This window comes from Phascolarctos cinereus, unplaced genomic scaffold (genome assembly GCF_003287225.1).
Source record: "Phascolarctos cinereus isolate Bilbo 61053 unplaced genomic scaffold, phaCin_HiC Scaffold_5;HRSCAF=322, whole genome shotgun sequence".
Lineage (NCBI taxonomy): Eukaryota > Metazoa > Chordata > Mammalia > Diprotodontia > Phascolarctidae > Phascolarctos > Phascolarctos cinereus.
This window is the reverse complement of record NW_027555958.1, coordinates 479,692,265-479,710,487: the sequence shown is the minus strand read 5'-3', so window position 1 is coordinate 479,710,487 and position 18,223 is coordinate 479,692,265. Positions and strand designations below refer to the sequence as shown.

General features: G+C 50.0%; 1 protein-coding gene across 6 annotated transcripts in view; it reads right to left on the bottom strand.

Moving 5' to 3' along the window:
- Nucleotides 1–13,575, bottom strand: part of NEXN (nexilin F-actin binding protein) — a 53,941-nt gene extending 40,366 nt beyond the window's left edge. For 3 of the 6 annotated variants that reach the window (XM_020968506.2, XM_020968508.2, XM_020968507.2), the window contains exon 1: nt 12,671–13,573. The gene's annotated coding sequence lies outside the window, so the exon portion shown is untranslated. Of the gene's footprint in view, nt 1–11,062; nt 11,147–12,670 lie in introns of those variants that run through there. The other 3 variants (XM_020968503.2, XM_020968502.2, XM_078156729.1) reach the window with 2 other exon arrangements.
- Between the last annotated feature and the right edge of the window lie 4,648 nt (nt 13,576–18,223).

The following is an 18,223-nucleotide window of genomic DNA, read 5'->3' as shown; positions in this document are numbered from 1 at the left end:
TATATTTACTGTATGATATTCCTGGGGTCATTTCTTATGCCCAAGTCATGGCTGGAAACATGAGACTGCCAACATACGTCCATCATGTGTCTCTCCATTTCCTTGTGAATCACCTACAATCTTGAGTCTTCAAAGACTGTAGTGGTCTATGATTTATAGCCATCTAACATTAACAGAAGACAGTTTTTGTTTGGGGAAATTTTTGGATTTTTGAAAATGCTACAGTTTTCCAAATGCAATCCAGCTTCTCTTCTTCTTACACAGGTCTGTGCCCAATTCACTGCCCATCACCAGTGCCTATCTAAGATATAAGTAGTGATGGACTAATTCAGTTAACCATCCCTTCAACTGCCTACTATAGTCTGGCCCACTGGTATTTTTCATCCTTTTAGTTTTTCCTGTGTGGGTTGTTGGGCTGATCTCCTGAGAGGTCATAGACCTCATTGTGTTTATAGACCTGGAGTGTTGGGAAAGCAGCCAACATGTGACATCTACAAACAGGAACACACAGAAAGCCCCACCCTTTCATCCTCCATAACACTGGCAACTACCAGAGAGGATGGGGGTGGGGGGGAACATCTCTCTTGACGTATGCATGGAACTCCTTTTGAGAGGAAAACTTTTACTGAGTCAGAGACTTTCTTTTTTCATCTTATATTTACTGGTATCTTTTGTTTTTACATCATCATCACGTCCAAATACATTCTTCCCTCCTCCACTATCAGTAACAAAGATTTTAAAAGAAAGAGAAAAGTCAGATTAGCAAAACTGACCAACACATTGACAATGTCTGACCACGCACTCAGTATTCCATATCTGTGGTCCCCCTCCTCTGCAATGATGGCAAGGAGATGAATTCTCCCAATTTCTCTAGGACCAAGCTTCTTCATTGCAAATCAGAAAGCGGATTATCTCCAGAACAGCATGGTGGTTCTTTTCTCCTATTTTCATCCAGGATGCCCTCAATAAATACACAGATGACATAAACACCACTGAATCTAAAGTCTAGTGCTAGGCATTAAACATTTAGTAATTTTTTTTTTTATAGATTCAGATAATTTAGAGCTGGAAAGGCCTTTAGAGATAATTTGGTGATAGCACAGAGTTTCTTAATCTGGGGCCCATGAACTTGGGTTTTTTAAAAAATAGTTTGATAATTGTTCCAACATCATTGGTTTCTATTGTATTGTATTTTACACGCTTGAAAACACTATTCTAAAAAAAAAAAAGAAAACATTATTCTGAGAAGGGGTCTCTAGATTTCACCAATGGCCAAAGGGGTCCAGGACCCAGAAAGCGTTAAGAGCCTCAGACTGGTGTGACTCTCTCATGCTATAGAGGGGGGCACACAGGTCCAGGGAGGCCCAGGGATTTGCCAAGCACTACAGGGTAATAGTTGCCCACCTGGGATCCAAGTTCTTCGGACACTATGGAATGTACACATTGGCTTTCCCCCTTCTGTCCCTCTATGGTATATGCACCAGCAATACAAACCAAAATAGTCCCACTGATTTGAAATATTATCTTTTTACTGACAAAAAATGGTGGCCCCAATAAGCTAAAAATCCTAAATCCCAAAATACAACTGTCACATTCCTCATACGCACAATCTAAAAATCGAATACAAGGTCTGATTTTATCCCATTATATTTGAGATACTGAAATGTCCCCATTCATTTCTAGGCCACTAAATGCGTCCTAATTGATATCACCCACAGTCTAACTTTCTGCCTGCCTTAAAAATGTCTTCAGGACAATAATCATGGAGACAGCGGGTGTTGATTACTCACTGGAGAAGTTTGGCTATGAAACAGGAGATAAACAGGATAGTAATTAGTTCAGCTCCTTTCATATTTATTAAATGGAAACTACCTGCCAGGCTTGGCTAGGGATATAAAGATAAAATGGAACTGCCCCTGCCTTCAAGGAGCTTACAATCTACTGGGCAGATATAACATTACTCCCTTCCTAGTGTATTAAACCCATCTGCATAAGAGAACAAAGGGCAGACTCATACAACCATTCAATGAACAAGCATGTATTAGGCACCTTCCATGGGACAGACAGGAGGCTAAGTGGAAAAAATGCCTCTTCTCCAATGAGGAGACTAGCGAGTGATGTCATGTGTTTCACATATAGTGTCAGATGCCTTTTATCCAATGGCTGAAGGTCTATAACCTTCAAATTGATCAAGGATTTATTCACACATTGTGGTGGCCTTGAAGGAAAATTCCTTAACACCTGGCTTACATTTTGTGATTACGTTCTGAGACCATTCGTTCAATTAAGTTGTCTGGGCCTCCCACGATTACATGAACGGAGATGGGTGGCTAAAACATTCTCTCCCCTTCAAACAGGATCATTTTTAGAGCTGGGAAGGACCTCAGATGTCCCCTGGTCCAGCTCCCTTGTTTTACAAATATGGAAACTGAGATCCCAAATCAGACTGGCAACAAACTAGCCCAGCCAGTGCTGGGCTAGGGAGGGTGACTCCTTTTTCCTCTAGGAAAAGGTTAGAATGGCCTTTGTGAGGAGGGAGGTTAATAAGAGTGCATCAACAAGGGTCCAAGGTTGGTACATATTGGTGCTGGGGAAGATACCTCCTGAGACACATGGGCCCTCTCATAGTTTATATAAAAAACCAAACAGACCTGGCTGCTCTGTCTTCCCATGGGTGATTTATAGTTTTCTAGGCAGAGCTCTTCTGGGGTCAACCATGCCCAGAGTGGACAGGAACGGCCTTGAGACGAGCAGAGCGGGAAGGGACCTGAAGGCTTAACAAGCCTAACCGGAACCTTCACATAACAAAGGAGGATGAGGAGATTCTCAGAAGAGATTGAAAATCATAAACACTTCAGTTGCAGTTTTCAGCCTAACTTGATAATGCACCAACAAATATTACAGAAGCACAAGGGACCACGCCAAATCTCAATAGAAGTCTCCTTTACAAAACCCTGCTAAGTGCTCTTCCTCCTTCCTTCGAAGAGCATCCGTGATGGGGCGCTCACTACCTCTGAAGGCAGTGTCAGGAAGTTGTTCCACAGATTCAGTAGGCCTCAAAGCCTTGTAGGAAGAGCAGAAGATTCAGAATACAAGGCCTGGGTTCAAATTCAGATTCCAGCCCTGCTCGAATCACCAGCCATTGTTTCAATGCACTTCCCACGTGACAGGCATTGCTCTAGGAGCTGGGGATACATAGACAAAAGCAAGACCAGTTTGTGCCCTTTGGCTTCCATTTTAACAGGGACGGCAACATGGACACCCATGGGGGAAAGAACACACGATCAAAGCAGGCGGGGGGGGGCACGAGGAGCTGGGGCACCAGGAAAGGCTCCCATGGAACGGGGAGCTTGGAGGATTCCCGAAGGACGGAGGCAGCTTCAGTGGAAGAGCCTTCTGGAGATGGGAGAGGGAGAGCCAATATGGCAAGAGCACGGAGAGTGGAATGGGGATCAGAGCTGTAGGAAAGAGCCTGGCTGAGAAGTGCTTTACCTGGGGAGAAGTAATAGGGCTGGAGTAGGATTGTGGAAGAACAGAGTCAGCCCTGTGACTGAAGAAAATCACTTTGGTGATGGACTGCAGGACAGACAGACTTGAAGCAGTGGACCAAATGGGGGCAGTGGGGGAGGGGTGGTGAAAAGAGGGGATGGGGACCTGAACCACTGTGATAGCCTGTGAGTGGAGAAAAGGAAAGGCTTGTGAGAAAAGTTGTGGGTCTGTAAATGAGAAAATCTGGCCGCACGGCTGAATGAGAGGTAGGTCTGGAGGTCCACCACAACCACTGTAGGCCCACAGAAGAGGCCTGGGTTGGGAGGGGGCTCACTGAGTCTGAGACTCTACTTCAGGGGATCCAGTTCATCACACCCAATGGGAGGCTTGGGGTAGACTGTGTCTGAGATCTGAATAGAGATGATCACTGAACCCAACAAGGGGTAGAGAGAAGAGAGAAGAGGCATGGAAGAGGATTGGAAAAAGGAAGTGGAGAAGCAGTCTGCCAGGTTAGAGAAGACACAAGAGAGAGCTTTGTCACAAACCCAGGAGGAAGAGAGGATGGCCAAGAGCGTCTAGTGATGCAGAAAGGATCAGAGGCAAGAGCATTGAGAAAAAACCATCGGGTTTGGAGATTCTGGAAAAGGCAGTTTCAGTGAAGTGATGAGGTCAGAGGGCAGACAGGATGAAGAGAGTGAGAGATGAGGTACATGGTCTTCTCCAGGAGGCTGGCTGAGGATACAGCATGGTGGTCAGTGGTGGCAGTCAGATCTAGTGAGTTTCTCAAGGGATGGCGGCCACTTGGGCCTGTTGAAGGCAACAGGGAAGGAATCCATAGATAAGGAGACGCTGAAGAAGAAATGGGGGATGGGTGCTAGGGAAGATAGGATGGAGAGCCCTTGATCAGATATTGGATGAAGGGGATGGTAGCTGCCAGCAATTCTCCTAAATCTCAGGGCTGACCATGTCACTCCCCTGTGCCCCATCCTCCCCGCCCCTGCCAGGGCAGAAAGAAACTCCTCTGACAGTGAAAGTCCATCACAACCTTGCCTTTCACAGCTGACCTTTCCAGCCTTACCACACATTACTCTTTCACACAGCTGTTCATGTGGACGCATTCAAGGCTCAGATCCAATGTCGCCTTCTCTGACCCCTCCAGTTGCTAACGTCCTTCTCCGAAAAATGACCTCATCTCTATTTTGTCTTTCCCTGTACATGTACATGTTGTCCCCCTGGCTAGACTGTAAGCTCCTTGAGGGAAGGGACTGTTTCATTTATGTCAATAAATATTTGCTGACTGGCTCATTGATTAATTGGGCTTCATAGCCCAGGGTCTCAAGTGACTGGGCATCCCTACATCTCTGACATGGAGTACTGGGAACAGGGAGGATTCTAGCAGTCACTTGGGTGACAGGACATGGTGGCACAGGATGAGTGGAGAAAAAGAGAACCAGGGCTCCTCCTTCTACCCTCTCACTAGACTCTCAGTCCTCATTCCTCCTCCCCATTCTCTCTCCTTTCCTCTGTGTCTCTAGGGTCTGAGGGTATATCACTGAATCCCAGAACTGAAAGGAAGCTTAATCAATCAATAAGCCTTTATTAAGCCCCTACTGTATGCCAGAAGAGATGAGTCTTCACCTTTCCAAGGCTGACCCATCTTGTTCTTGAGCCTATCCCCTCTTGTCCCTTCCACAATTCCCTCTCTTTCTCTCTTCTTTCATCCCCCTGAATCTAATAGCTCCTACCCCCAAAGAATTTCCCCAATAGCATTTCCCCGAAGAAGAGCTTCAAAAAGGGGGTGATTAATGGCAGCCCAGCACCTGGTATGCCACAAGTGCTTAATAAATGTTATAGCTTGACTGAGTGTCTGTACTGTAGCTGCCTTGGGGAGGTTTAGAGAAGCCTTTGGGAGGATCCAAAGAAGGTTACTCCGCAGCCCTCATGGGCCGGTCGGCACAAGCCCACGTTGGGAATTATTATTCCAGCACAAATTTATATTTTAAATGTATTTGTGATACTCTCCCCCAGGCACCCGGGCTGTCTTTTAGTTTATATGAAGAAACAAGCACACTGCCACTTAGTCCTCACATGGACTTCCTAAAGCCAAGTTCCCCTGGGATCCACGCTGCCCAAAGTGTGCCAAGCTTCTGGGGACATGAACAGCCTTGAGACCAGTTGGGTAACTACGGGATGCCCAGGATTCCACAGAGACAGAGGGCTCTCTCTAGCCTGACACTGCTGAGTGCCCTGATCCTCTATGTGTGACCTCTCCTCAGTCCCCTGTTCTGCATTGTCTTCTTTCTCCCCCGTACTGCATAGCCATCCCTAGCCTTCTTTTCCTTCCTCCTTCTCCCTTGGCTGGGGACCTTGTCAGCTCCAAAATCTGGGTATCCAGCCCTGATCTCTCTCCTACACTACTACATCTACCAACTTCCTGCTGGACATGGTGTGCCATGGGCATCTCAGCTCAACACATCTGAAACTGAACTCATGTTTTCCCCAAAGCATCCCTATTTCTTTTGAGAGCAACATGGTCCTTGAAGCTGCCTAGGTTTGTTTTTATCTTTGCATCCCCAATGCCTGGCACATAGTAGTCACTTAATGCAAGTTCATTTATTCAGTTGACAAGCATTGGTTAAGCCTCTATTATGTGCCAGGCATAAAGCCAAGGAACGAAACAATCCCTCCCCTCAAAGAGCTCACATTGCCAGATTCCATCCACTGGACTGATGGCCTTTGAGAAGCCAGCAGACAAGCATATATTATGTGCCCAAAGTGTGCCAGGCACTGGCATGGTGGCTCAGCAGGGCAGATGAAAAGGCAAAACGTGATCCTTGCCCTAGAAGGTTATTCCTTCGGGCAGAGCAAGCTTGAGAGGTAGCAGTGACTTCCCTGGGACCGGGACTGGTCTGGACTGAGCCTCTCCTGTGTCTGTGAAGAAGAGGTGGCCCCAGACTCCTCCTCCCAGGATGTGTTCATTTGGCTAAGAGGAGTACAAGTCCTCTGGGAGAACAAGAGGGAAGGAGGTGCCTGTCAGGTGCTGAGACCAGAAGGCAAGAAGGTGCTTTTTGACAAGGAATGACTTCTAAAATCCATATCCTTTGGGAAAATCCACCACCCCAGCTCATTCTTCATGACTGCAGGGTTTCGCCAGTCCACCCAGTCAGAGCCACTTCAGGGAAGCAGAGTATTTTTAAATTGTAAGGAGACACTGTCCACAAAGTCAGCAGGTGATGAGGCCTGGAGGAGAGTCACTCAACGAGAGCAGAGCTATGCAAAATGACGGTTAAGCTCTCCCAAGGTTTGAGGCAGACTATGAAGATGTTTGTTTCATGCTCAATTTGCCAGAAAATGTCCTACATCTTCACATGCACACGCACACACGCATAAAGACATGTCAGACTAGAATTCAACGAACATTTATTAAGCACCTACTGTGTGCCAGCCACTGTGCTAAGGGCTGGGGACCCAAAGGCAAAAAAAAAAACCCAGACAGATGAACAAGGAGCTCACGATCTAATGGGCGTGACAACATGCCAACAACACAGCACAAACGAGAGCCAGGAGGGCAGGCAAGACTCGCTAAGGAGAGCTCATTGAGGGAGGCTGGCAGGCAGGGCTGAAGAGGGAGAGCATTCCAGGTGTGAGGCATGGCTAGAAAACCAAGAGATGAAGGGTCTTGCTCAAGGACAGAGGAGGGCAGCGTCCCTAGATGATGGGAAGAAGGTCTAAGAAGACAGGAGGGCAGGAGGGGGCCCAGGCACCAAGGGCTTTCAAGGCCAAACAGAGGATGTTGTATCTGAACCGGGAGGGGATGAGGAGCCACTGGAAATGATTGAATGGGGATAGGGCAGGGGGCGGGGGGGGGGAGAACATGGTCAGCCTTGCACATGAGGAAAAACACTTTTGCTTCTGTATGGCCTGGATCAGGGAGAGGCTGCAGGCAAGCAGAGCCACCCGCAGCTACTGCAATAGTTAAGGTGTGAAGTGATGGGGGCAATGCCAGAGGAGAGGCAGTACAACTGACCCAACATGGCGACTGGTTGGACATGAGGGTGAAAGCGAGGAGTCAAAGATGGCTTCTAGGTGGGGACCCTGGGGACTGGGAGGATGATGGTGCCCTCTACAGTCAGGGAAGGGTTGGGGGAAGATGAATTCCATTTTGGACATGTTGAGTGCAAGATGCTTAAATAGGCCATTGGTGATTGAGGCTGGAGGTCAGGAGAGCAGTAAAGAATGGACAAATACATCCGAGAATCTTCTGACTAAAGGGGATAGTTGATGGAACAAGATCACCAAGTAAAATACCATAAAAGAAGCGCAGAGGGCCCAGGACAGAGCCCTGAGGGACACCCACAATTAGAGGGTGTGACTTGGAGGAGAATCCCGCAAAGAAGTTGGAGGAGGAGTGGTCAGAGAGGGAGGAGGAGAACCAGAAGAGACAGGCAGGGGAGGGGTGTCCCAAAAACCTAGAGAGAAGATGTTATCAAGGAGGAGAGGGAGATCTGCAGTGTCCAGAGCTGTAGACTTGCCTAGGAGAAGGAGGATTGAAAAAAAGGCCTTCGGATTTGGTAATTAAAAGATCATTGGCAACTTTGGAGAGAGCAGTCTTAGGAAAATGACGGAACTGGAGGCCTCAACTGTAGACAGACTTTTCAAAGAAGAGATGTGGGATCACAGCTGGCAGGGATGGAAGGATAGGGTGATGGGGACCCATGGGCGTGTCTAGAGGCAGCAGAGAAGCAGCAACGGGGATGAGAGAGATGACCTGCCAGAGCACATGGGACAGAAGGGGATCCATGGGGCAGGCCGAGGCTTAGCCTTGGCAGAGAGACAGGGCTGCAGCAGGCATCTGAGGGGCGTGAGATGAGGCAGAGGGCAGAAGAGAGAGCTCGCTTCCAATAGCTTCACTTTTTTTCCGTGAAAGATGAGGATGAGGTTCTCAGCTGGGGCAGGGGGAAGTAGAGCGATGGAAGATTTGGGGAGGGCTGAAAAGATGTGGAAAAGCCACTGTGGGGAGGGGGACAGTGAACCAAGGAGGGAGATGTCAGAGCATTTCCTTGCAGCAATGGGGACCCAGATGAGAGGGAACATAAATGGAGACAGTCAGCAAGTTTTCATAATTTTCTCTAATTGTGCCATGTGAGCCGCAGCCAAGGCAATAATAGAGGATAACCCAAGGGCAGGATCTTCAAAAGGATAAGGGGGCAAGGGAAGTAAGTTGAACTGGTTCACCAAGGGCCCAAGGTGGGGAAGGGAGGAAAGGGAGGTCAGTACAGAGTGATGGCCTGGGAAGAACTGAGGGGTGGAGAGATTGCAGAGTGCGGTAAAGAACAAGTGTGAGGGCCACAAGGCAGAGGGAGGGTCAGGAGGAGAGCAGATTGTGACCCGAGGATCCTGAGACTTCATAAGTGTGGAAGTGGTACATTTGTGGGTGATGTAACTGAGTGGGGCAGAGAAGTCAGTTATGGGGAATCAGGTACGTTGAGGAACTGGGAAGTTAGGGTGGTTGAGGGAGTATCGATAGGTAGGTCAAAGGCCCCTCACTCAAGAGCCAAAGGAGTTGGGAAGGAGAGAAGGCCCATGAGCCGAACACTGGACTCATGGAGGAAGGAAGGAAGGAAGGAAGGAAGGAAGGAAAGAAGGAAGGAAGAAACTCCTGGAGAATGGGAGAGAATAGGGTCTGGAAACTGCCTGGGTGACGCCTGTGGCCTGAATGAATCTCAGAGGGAGAGGTTACCCAGTGAGGGTGGATTCCAGCTCTCCAGTGGATGGGTGAAAGGGCAACCAGGCCCAGAAAGGTTCATGAAGATGGAGGGAGCAGGAAAGGACGATTTCAGATGAAATCGAGTTTGTTAGCTACGGAGCAGGGTTGGCAGAGAGCAGCCCACCTGCCACCATCTTCTCTTCTCCCTTCTTTTCTCTTCGGTGCTCCCCCCAACCCCAGCGGCGGTTAACAAGCTTCATACTTATGTTTGAGCAAGCATTTGAACTGCCCTCCAACTTTCTAGAAGATACAAGGGGGTTTGTTGTTTGTTTTTTAGAATGTGAGTCACCAAGGGTCACTGCAGTTCTGAGTAATCAGTCACAGGGCAGGAGATTTATAGACTGACATTTCAGCATCGAGCCTAGCCTTGAACCTAAGGCTCTTACCCTAATTTTCTTCCTCCAGATACTCCTATTCAGTTCCAGTTCTGTTCACAAATACAGCCCTAACCTGAATACTTCAAAGGAAGTTTCAGAGTTTGGGGGTGGGTGGGGGGAGCCCGGGGAGTGGGAGAACGCAGCTCCCATGGCTGCTGCAGAACATTCTCTCACTGATGCTAAAGATGGATCTGCCAGCATGACACACTTCTGATGATGATGGGGCTTACAGAGCAGGAGGTGGGCTTGGGGGTTTTTAAATAGCACAGTTTCCATTTTAATGTGAGCAAGGGAAAAGGAGGCTTCATTTTCTTTCAGAACTAAAGCCTGGGGTGAGGGCAGGCTGTCTTCTGTGCACTGAGACAGAACTACCCAAAGAACCCCAGCAGCCATCCTGTCCTGCCCATCTACCCGATGTGGTCACTCAGCCTTTGTTTGAAGATGGCCAGAAACTTTTCCTGACATCAGTATAGAAGCAGCTAGGTGGCAAAGTTGATGGCTGGCATCAGGAAGGCCAGTTCAAATAATGCCCCAGCTTTGGTCTGCCTCAGTTTCCTCAACGGTAAAATGAGGATCATAATAGCACCTACTTCCCAGGGTTGTAGTGAGGACTGGAAAGAGGTATTATGTGTAAAGCTCAGCACAATGCTTCGCACATAATAGGCATTTAATGCCTTCTTGTTGCCTTTCTAATATATGACTAAGTCCCAGCTCCATGGGTTCTTGAGCCTGAGATGGTTTGGAAGAGTGAGATTTTTGTTTTGTTTTGATTGAGGCAGAGGCATAAATGGTTGCTACATAAGACACCAACATATCAGTCAGAATATCCATTCTTAAAGATGGGGATGCTTAGAAATCTCAGGGTGAATCTTAGCAAATTCCATTTAATAATCCAAGTTCATTCGAAAGTGATGTCTGCCTTTCTTCCACCACGCTCCCCTCACCTCCCATCCTAGGTTCTCTCATTTAAGGCATTAAACCTTCTACCAACTCTACCAATCAAATTCACGTATTTCATTCTTTATTCTACTGTTATCAACAAGAATAATAGTTGGCATTTATAGCGATTTAAGAGAGAGAGCCTGGCAATGGCCGAGGGAGCCAGGAGTTTCCAACTCCACTCCCACCTCAACTCTCACCACTGAGTCGGGGCGAATGAGGCAGAGGCAGCCAGTGCTACAGCCTAGTCAGGGAGGCTGTCCTGTTCCTCTCAAAGCACTTTCTAGGGTCCCTCATTTAACGAAATAAAACACAGGATTATTTTTCTTATAGTAGCAAGTTCAGAAGTTTGAAGTTGTGGATAGAACGTGAGACACTGCCCTTCCCCCACACCCTAATTGTTTACTTCCTAGACCCAAGACCCTGCGTCAGTGAAGTCCTAAGTCAAGCATTTAACCCACCTTTCCAACCCCATCTACAAGTTACTCACAAGTTTCAAGCTGCCTAGGGCAGAGAGGGAAGTGCCCATACCCAGGAAATCAGAGATCACTGGTTTAGTGCAATAAATTATCCCACGAATAGGCCATCACGTAAAAATGCTCCCGGCGGTCTGCACAGGCACACAGGGACTAAGTCAACATCCACGTGAGCCTTTATTTAACGAGCTATCATAGACAGCCTCACGTTGTGACCGAACTTGGACTTTATTAAACGAGGTCAGCCCTGAATTCAACTACAAAAGAAGCAGATGAGTGAAACTTCCATTTGCTGCTCGCCACGTCCCAGTCTGTGCCTTTCCCAAGGACAGCCTGTGGTAACATCTCCCCACTAGTTTTGCTTTATCAAATATATAATTCCCTGCCTTGACATTGGGGAGTCTGCGGTAAATAAGAAGTGAAGATGGGGGTGTGGGGGGATGAGGGGCTGGGGCTGGGGCTGGAGGCAAGGGACTGGGTTCCAAACTTGGCCATCTCTGGGCTGCCTCTAGCGAATCACTGAGCCTCCCTTTCTTCATAGTACATAATAATAATAATTAATAACAAGCATTTCTGTAGCACCTACTATGTGCCGGGCACTGTGTTAAGTGCTTTACAGACAGTATCTCACTGGATCCTCACAACAACCCTGGGAGGGCGGTGCGCATTTAGGGTTAGGGGTATTATTTTCCCCATTTTTCATCTGAGGAAACTGAGGTGAACAGAGGTTAAGTGACTTCTCCTGCTGGGCATTGGTTTCCTTACTCCCTCACCCTTCCAGGTCTTTTTCTTCCCTGAGGGGAAGACTCTGAAGGGACTCCCCACACCTTTTTCTTGTTGTGTCCTGTTGGGGAGAGGGCAAAGCTGGGAGCTTCCCGGACTCCTGCCCTGTCTGTCCTCCCCCATCTAGAGCTAATTAAGTATCTGAGATCGGACGTGAGTAGACGGCTCTTAGGGCTCTTTCCAGCTAAATCTTGGGTCCTCGGACCCCTAAGGGACTGCAGCCGGACCCCCACGCCCATCAGCCTTCTGTGACTTCTTGCCACCCTCGGCAGCTCTGGCAAGACGTAAAGTGGGCCCCGAGGGAGGCAGACAGGCCAATACCGGTCTCGGCTTCCAGCCCCAGCTACCCCCACCCCCACCTCGGGCAGAAGCCCAAGATGGGGAGCCTGGTGAAGGAAGGGCGCTGCAGTCCCAGATTCCCGGCCCTCACTCCCCAGTCGGTGCCGCCTCAGGGACGGCGTGGCAGGAGCCTTCTTTCAGATGCCGGGCGGCGGCCACCCAGTAAGAGGTTGGGAGCGGGCGGGGCTCCCACTGGGCGCCCCCCAGGGCGCCCACATCTCTCGGCCGAGCGAGTCCCGCCCCGCCCCCACCCACCCACTAGCCCGATCGGGTCCCGAGCCGGAGGAGACAATCCCTGAGACAGAGAGTGAGCTGGGACTGAGGCCGGGAGGGGGGTTAGTGAGCCAGAAATAGCAACCCCGGGGAGCTGATGAGGGGCGCCGCTAGCAGCTGGCAAGGGGACGCTGAGTGCGGGACCCCCACGCAGCCAGGGGATGGGGGAAGGGACGTGTCCTGGGGGCTCTGCCATCCTCCACCCAAGTGGCCCCAAGCGCTCTTACCTCCAAGGGAGCGGGCGAGAAGGGAGTTCCGTGCACCCCGCACGCGTCCTTCCGTCTGGATCCCGAGGCGGGCGGAGGCCAGAAAGTGGGGGGCCCCTGGGCTGCCGCCGCCGCCGCCGCCGCCGCTGCTGCTGCTGCTGCTGCTGCTGCTGCCGCCGCCGCCGCCGCCGCTGCTGCTACTCCCAGTGCCGCCGCCGCTGCTGAGTACACCCCCTTGGCCGCCGCTGCCGCCGCCGCGTCTGGATCAGCAAGTTTCCATAAAAGTCCCGGTGCGCTGCCGCCCCGCATTCCAGGCGGGCCCAGCGCCGGCCCTGCAGCTGTTCCAAAGCACGCGGCCGCTGATGCCGCTGCCCGGGCTCCCCGCCCCGCCCCTAGGGAGTGGAGCAGGGGGGCTGCCCGTGCGGGCTGGGGGCCACTGCCAGCTCTCCCCGCCGAGGAGGCTGCCTGCGGGGGGCGGGGGCCAGCCGCGGGTCACCCCGCTACACTACTGACCACAGAGTTTAATGAAGAATCCGTGTTCCTGGTACGTCTGGGGATGAGAGCGAAGAGAACGGGGGTCACCCTGGCTCCCCAAACCGCGGCCACAAGTCCAGAACGCCTTAACCTAGTTAGATTGAAGATACTGACAGGAAACATCCTCCGAAGCTGCGGGGGTGGGGTGGGCTGGCCGACTTGGCAGTGAGGGCAGGCACAGGCAGTGGGGGGCTCACTAATTTCCTGTCTGTTTCTCCTCCCGTCCCCAGGTTGAGTGGGGGGGGGGGGTCACGAGGCTCGAAGGAGACAACTGAAATACACAGGCACTTTAGCTGTGTCACCATGGGCGAATCTCTAAACGTCTTGGAGCCTCGGCTTCCCGGTTGGTAAAATGGAAATAGTATCTATCAGTGGCACCCACCTCCCGAGGTTGCTAGGAGATTCAATAAAATCTGCTGACAAAATGCTGGGCAAACCTGACGATGATGACTGGTGTAGGAAGGTAGAATAAACCACAGGGACCGGGACTGGCCTGTGCTTTCACTGCTGGGGTAATTCCCAGAAGAGGAAATTCCCTCTACCAATGCGCACTGACACCCTTGCTGCAATTTCGAGTCTTCGTGGTCCAGACTAGAGCACTGGAAGTGAAGGGACTCACCCAGCCATCTGGGGTCAGGGCTGGGGGCCTGGGGGGGGGGGGTCGGGCGTCGGGCTTAGGGGGAAAGACAACTAGAGAAAAGAGAGTATCACAAGAGATCCGTATGCCCGGCTCCTGGGGCATCTCTGTCCCTTCACAGAATGGCCTCTGGGAGGTAAAGCAGAAGGGTGAGGGCATTCTTCGAGCCTTTCTGGCAGGCTGCTGTAGCCTGTGGATTCCTTCTCACCCTCGTGTTTCGGATGCATAAAAGAAAATACATAGGATTGCAAAGGAAGCTAATTCTAGTGAAAATCAGGATGCAATTTGTTCCCTTTCAAGTTCAAGGGCCCCAGGTTAAGAGACCCTCCCCCAACTGGGCTTTGAAGTCCTTTTCGGGAAGTCTTGCGATCACAGGATCTGGAGCAGGAAGAGCTTAAACATAATCTGTCCAACCCCTTCACATTTTCCATATTGCTACCTACTATGGGTAAAACCAAGGATCCTTGGCCTTTCTCATTAACACCAGACTTCCTAAAATGCCTTATATTCTTGATACTTGCAAAGGATTGCAAAGGAACTGGGATCTAGAACTATACTAGTCGGTAAAGTCAGCCAAAAAGCAGGTATTAAGTGCCTACAACATACCAGGCACTGCCTCAAGTGCTGGAGATACAAAAAGAGGCAAAAGCCAGTCCTGCCCTCAAGGAGCTCACAATCTAATGAGGGAGTCAATATGCAAACAAATAGTAAATAATTAAGAGAGGGAGGACACTGGCATTAAGACGGGCTAGGGAAAGGCTTCCGGTAAAAGATGGCATTTTAGTTGAGACTTGAAGGAAACCAGAAAAAACATTAGGCAGAGATGAAGGACAGTATTCCAAGCATGAGGGACAGACAGAGAGAATGCCCAGAGCCTAGAGATGGAGCAGCCAGGAGGCCGGGGTCACTGGGTTGAAGGGCACGTGTCAGGGAGTCAGGTATCAGGCTAGAAAGGTAGGAGGGAGTCAAGTCAGGAAGGGTTTTGCATGCCAAGCAGGGCATTTTGTATTTGATCCTGGAGACAATAGGGGGCCCCTGCAGTTTACTGAGCAGGAGGATGACATGGTCAGACCTGGCCTTTAGGAAATCACTTTAGTAGCTGAAAGGAGGATGGACTGGAGTGGGGAGAGATGAAGCAGACAGACTCCTCAGCAGCTATTGCAGGGGTGAGGAGATAAGGGCCTGGACGGGTGGGGGTGGGGGATGGGTGGTAGCAGCATGAGAGGAGAGAGGGGGACAGATGCCAGAGATGCTGCTGAGGTGAAATCGGCAGGCCTTGCCACCATCTTGGATCTGGGGATCGAGAGTGAGGAGCCCAGGATGATTCCTAGGTTGGGAGCTGAGGTGCTGGAAGGATGGGGGTGCCTCCTACAGTAACAGGAAATATAGGAGTGGGGGCGAGTTAGGGGGAAAGACAATGAGAGAAAAGAGAGCATCCAAGGGGAGAAAGGGATCAATAGCCAAAGCTGCAGAGAGGTCAAGGGGAATGAGGCCTGAGAAAAGGCCACTGGATTTGGCAACCAAGAGATCACCGGTAATTTTGGAAAGAACAGTTTTGAGGGAATGATGAGGTCAGAAGTCAGATTGAAAGCGGTTTGGAAGAGAGTGAGAGGAGAGAAAGTGGAGACGCGGATTGTGGGTGGCCTTTTTGAGGAACTTAGCTACAAAGGACAGAAGAGGCAATCTGTTGGAGGAGACACATGGGACCTCTGGAATGGGACCTCTGCTTTGGTCAGGAGCAAGGCCACCTCCTCCTGTGAGACAGGGAAGAAGGAAGAGAGAGGAGTAGATGGCAGGCAATGACAAAGGAGCCAGGGGTTCAAGAGAGGCCAATGGAAAGTTGAACTGGTTCACCAAGGGCTCAGGAAATGTACTTGTTCCTGGAGAAGAGACTCCACCTTTTTGTCATCTGCTGCTAAAGACCCTGCTGGGACCCTGGGCTGCTGGGAGCTCAGAGTTCCTCTGAGTCACAGTTTGCATTGTATTTCTTCTGTAAATATCTGCCTTAAGTCTTTGATAAAGGAAAAAGAGACAATTTTTTTTGAAAAGGGAAGAACAAAGCCATTGTCCCATCTCACAGAGGACAACTGGGTGGCATGGAAATAGTTCCTCCAGTCAGATTCCAGCCCTACATGATTTGAAGACCCCTTGTTATACACCCCTCCAGAAAAAAATTCTCCACCTGCTCCGCAATGTCTGTGCTTCTTTTAATAGAAGACAGACCCTTCACTCCACAATCCGAGATAAGGTTCTAAAATAGCCGTCCTTGGGAGCGAGGGGGCACGCACTGGTGCTGCTGCCACAGGCAATCCGACTCTCCAGTGGTGCGTGGGCTGCTTCTTGTGAGCAGCAGCAGCTACCAGCGAAGGGCCCGCTTGTGGCCCCCAAGACTGGCCCCCTCAGGGAGGTGGGAAGGCAAGCTACGAGGAAAGGAAGTCATTGGTGTGCTTTGTCTTAGCAAATAAAATATTCCCTTACTGCTCATGGGAGAATTCATAAGGAGGCTCTTAGGACTTTAGTTCCCGCAGATCAAATGTCACATCACCAGGAAGACTGAATGCAGATGGGTGTAGTTGAACAACATTTTATAAAAATGTAGGCACATAAAGAATATTTGGTTTTCACTGCCATGAAAACATTGGACAAATTATTGAATTCACTCATCCAAATTCTGATTATTTTGTGAAGTTATTCCCAGGGGAACTGGCTTCCAAAACAATCAAGCAGCATCCCCCCCCCCAAATGAGTTCTCTTCTCCACAAAGCCTCTCTACTGAAATCACAAATGCCAAGCTCTATACATGACAGCAATACATCAAATTTGTTTATGAAGGAAATGTCTCCATAAAATGAAGATTTCTATGCCCCGTCCAACACAAGAAAATACTATTTGTGGTGCAGTGGATAGAGCACTGGCCCTGGAGTAAAAAACAAAACAAAACTATAAAACGAGCTATTGCAAAAGTGACCTTGATACAAGATACACGCACATTCAACTGTCATCTCTATGCAGACGATACCCCCATCTATGTAGTCAGCCCTTTCGTTATCAAGTTGGATCTCCTCTCTCTGCAGAACTTATCTTTGTCATACCAGTGCTCATCTTTCCTACAGCCCTATCAAGGAGACAATGGTCATCACCATTTTCTGATGGGAAAGCAGAGTGCCCAGAGTCCCACAGCTAGTGAGTGCTGAGGCAGCGTGCTGACACCACAAAGAAACTGGACAATACTCTAGAGTGTGCTGGGACAGCCCTGGACCCACATGCTATCTTCCTGTCCTTTGGGCTTCACTTACTAAATGCCTGCTATGTGCACACACGCAGCAGGCAAGGAAGAGCTCCCGGCCTGAGGAGGGAGGAAGCATCAGTCAGTAAGCACAAAATAGAGAGAAAGGAATTTCAAGGAGTGAGCGACAATGTGAGTCAGGAAAAGCCCAAGGAAGAGATAACAGGGGAGCTGTGCCCTGAAGGAAGACAGAGGTGAGAACATGCATTCCAGGCACAAGGGACAAGCAGTCAGGCAGCCGAATGCTGTGCGCTAGGAACAGCCAGCAGACCAATGTAATGGGGACACAGAGGAATGGGATGGGAGAAGAGAAAGGGAGGTGAAAGCCTTATTGGGGAAGGCATTGCATGCAAGACTGAGGAGACTGTGCTTGATCCTAGAGGCGATGGGGAGCCACTGAGGGTTTCTGCAGGGAGGTGCAGGGCCAAATATGTGTTTCAAGAATATCAATTGGGCAGCTGTGTGGAGGCTGGATTGGAGAGCAAAGAGCCTGGCAGTGGGGAGAGCAGCTTGGAGGCTGATGTAATAGTCAGAACCAGAGTCAAGGCTCTGAGTGGTAAGAAGGGATGGATGGGTGGGTGGATGGATGGGTGGGTGGATGGATGGATGGATGCATGCATGCATGGATAGATACATGGATGGATGGACAGATGGATGGATGGATGCATGGGTGGAGGCATGGATAGATGGCTGGAAGGATGGACGGACAGATGGATGGAGAGATGCAGAAATAACAAGGCACAGGGGCGACCTCCAAGATGGTCTGGATGACTCAAACAGGCACCAAGCCTTCCCTGCCCCTAAGGAAAGCGTGTGCACCCCAGGTTTCATCAACAGTAACTCGAGAATTTGTGAGGCAGCAGGTTCCAGTGGCAGCATGTTGAGGGTGGAGAGGTCCAGCAAGCAGTGTAGAGCTCAGGAGAGAGATGGGGAAGTCACCTGCCTAGAAAGGGCTGTTTCAGGCAGGCTACCTGTTCACATCCCAGGGCAGGGGATTGTGTTGGACTGGTCCTTGGGGTTCATGATCTTCAAGGGGAGCTTGTGCCCCACTACAAATGCCACTGAGAACCCAGAGTGGCCAGACTATGGACGGGGCACTGGAGGAGGCTTAACTATC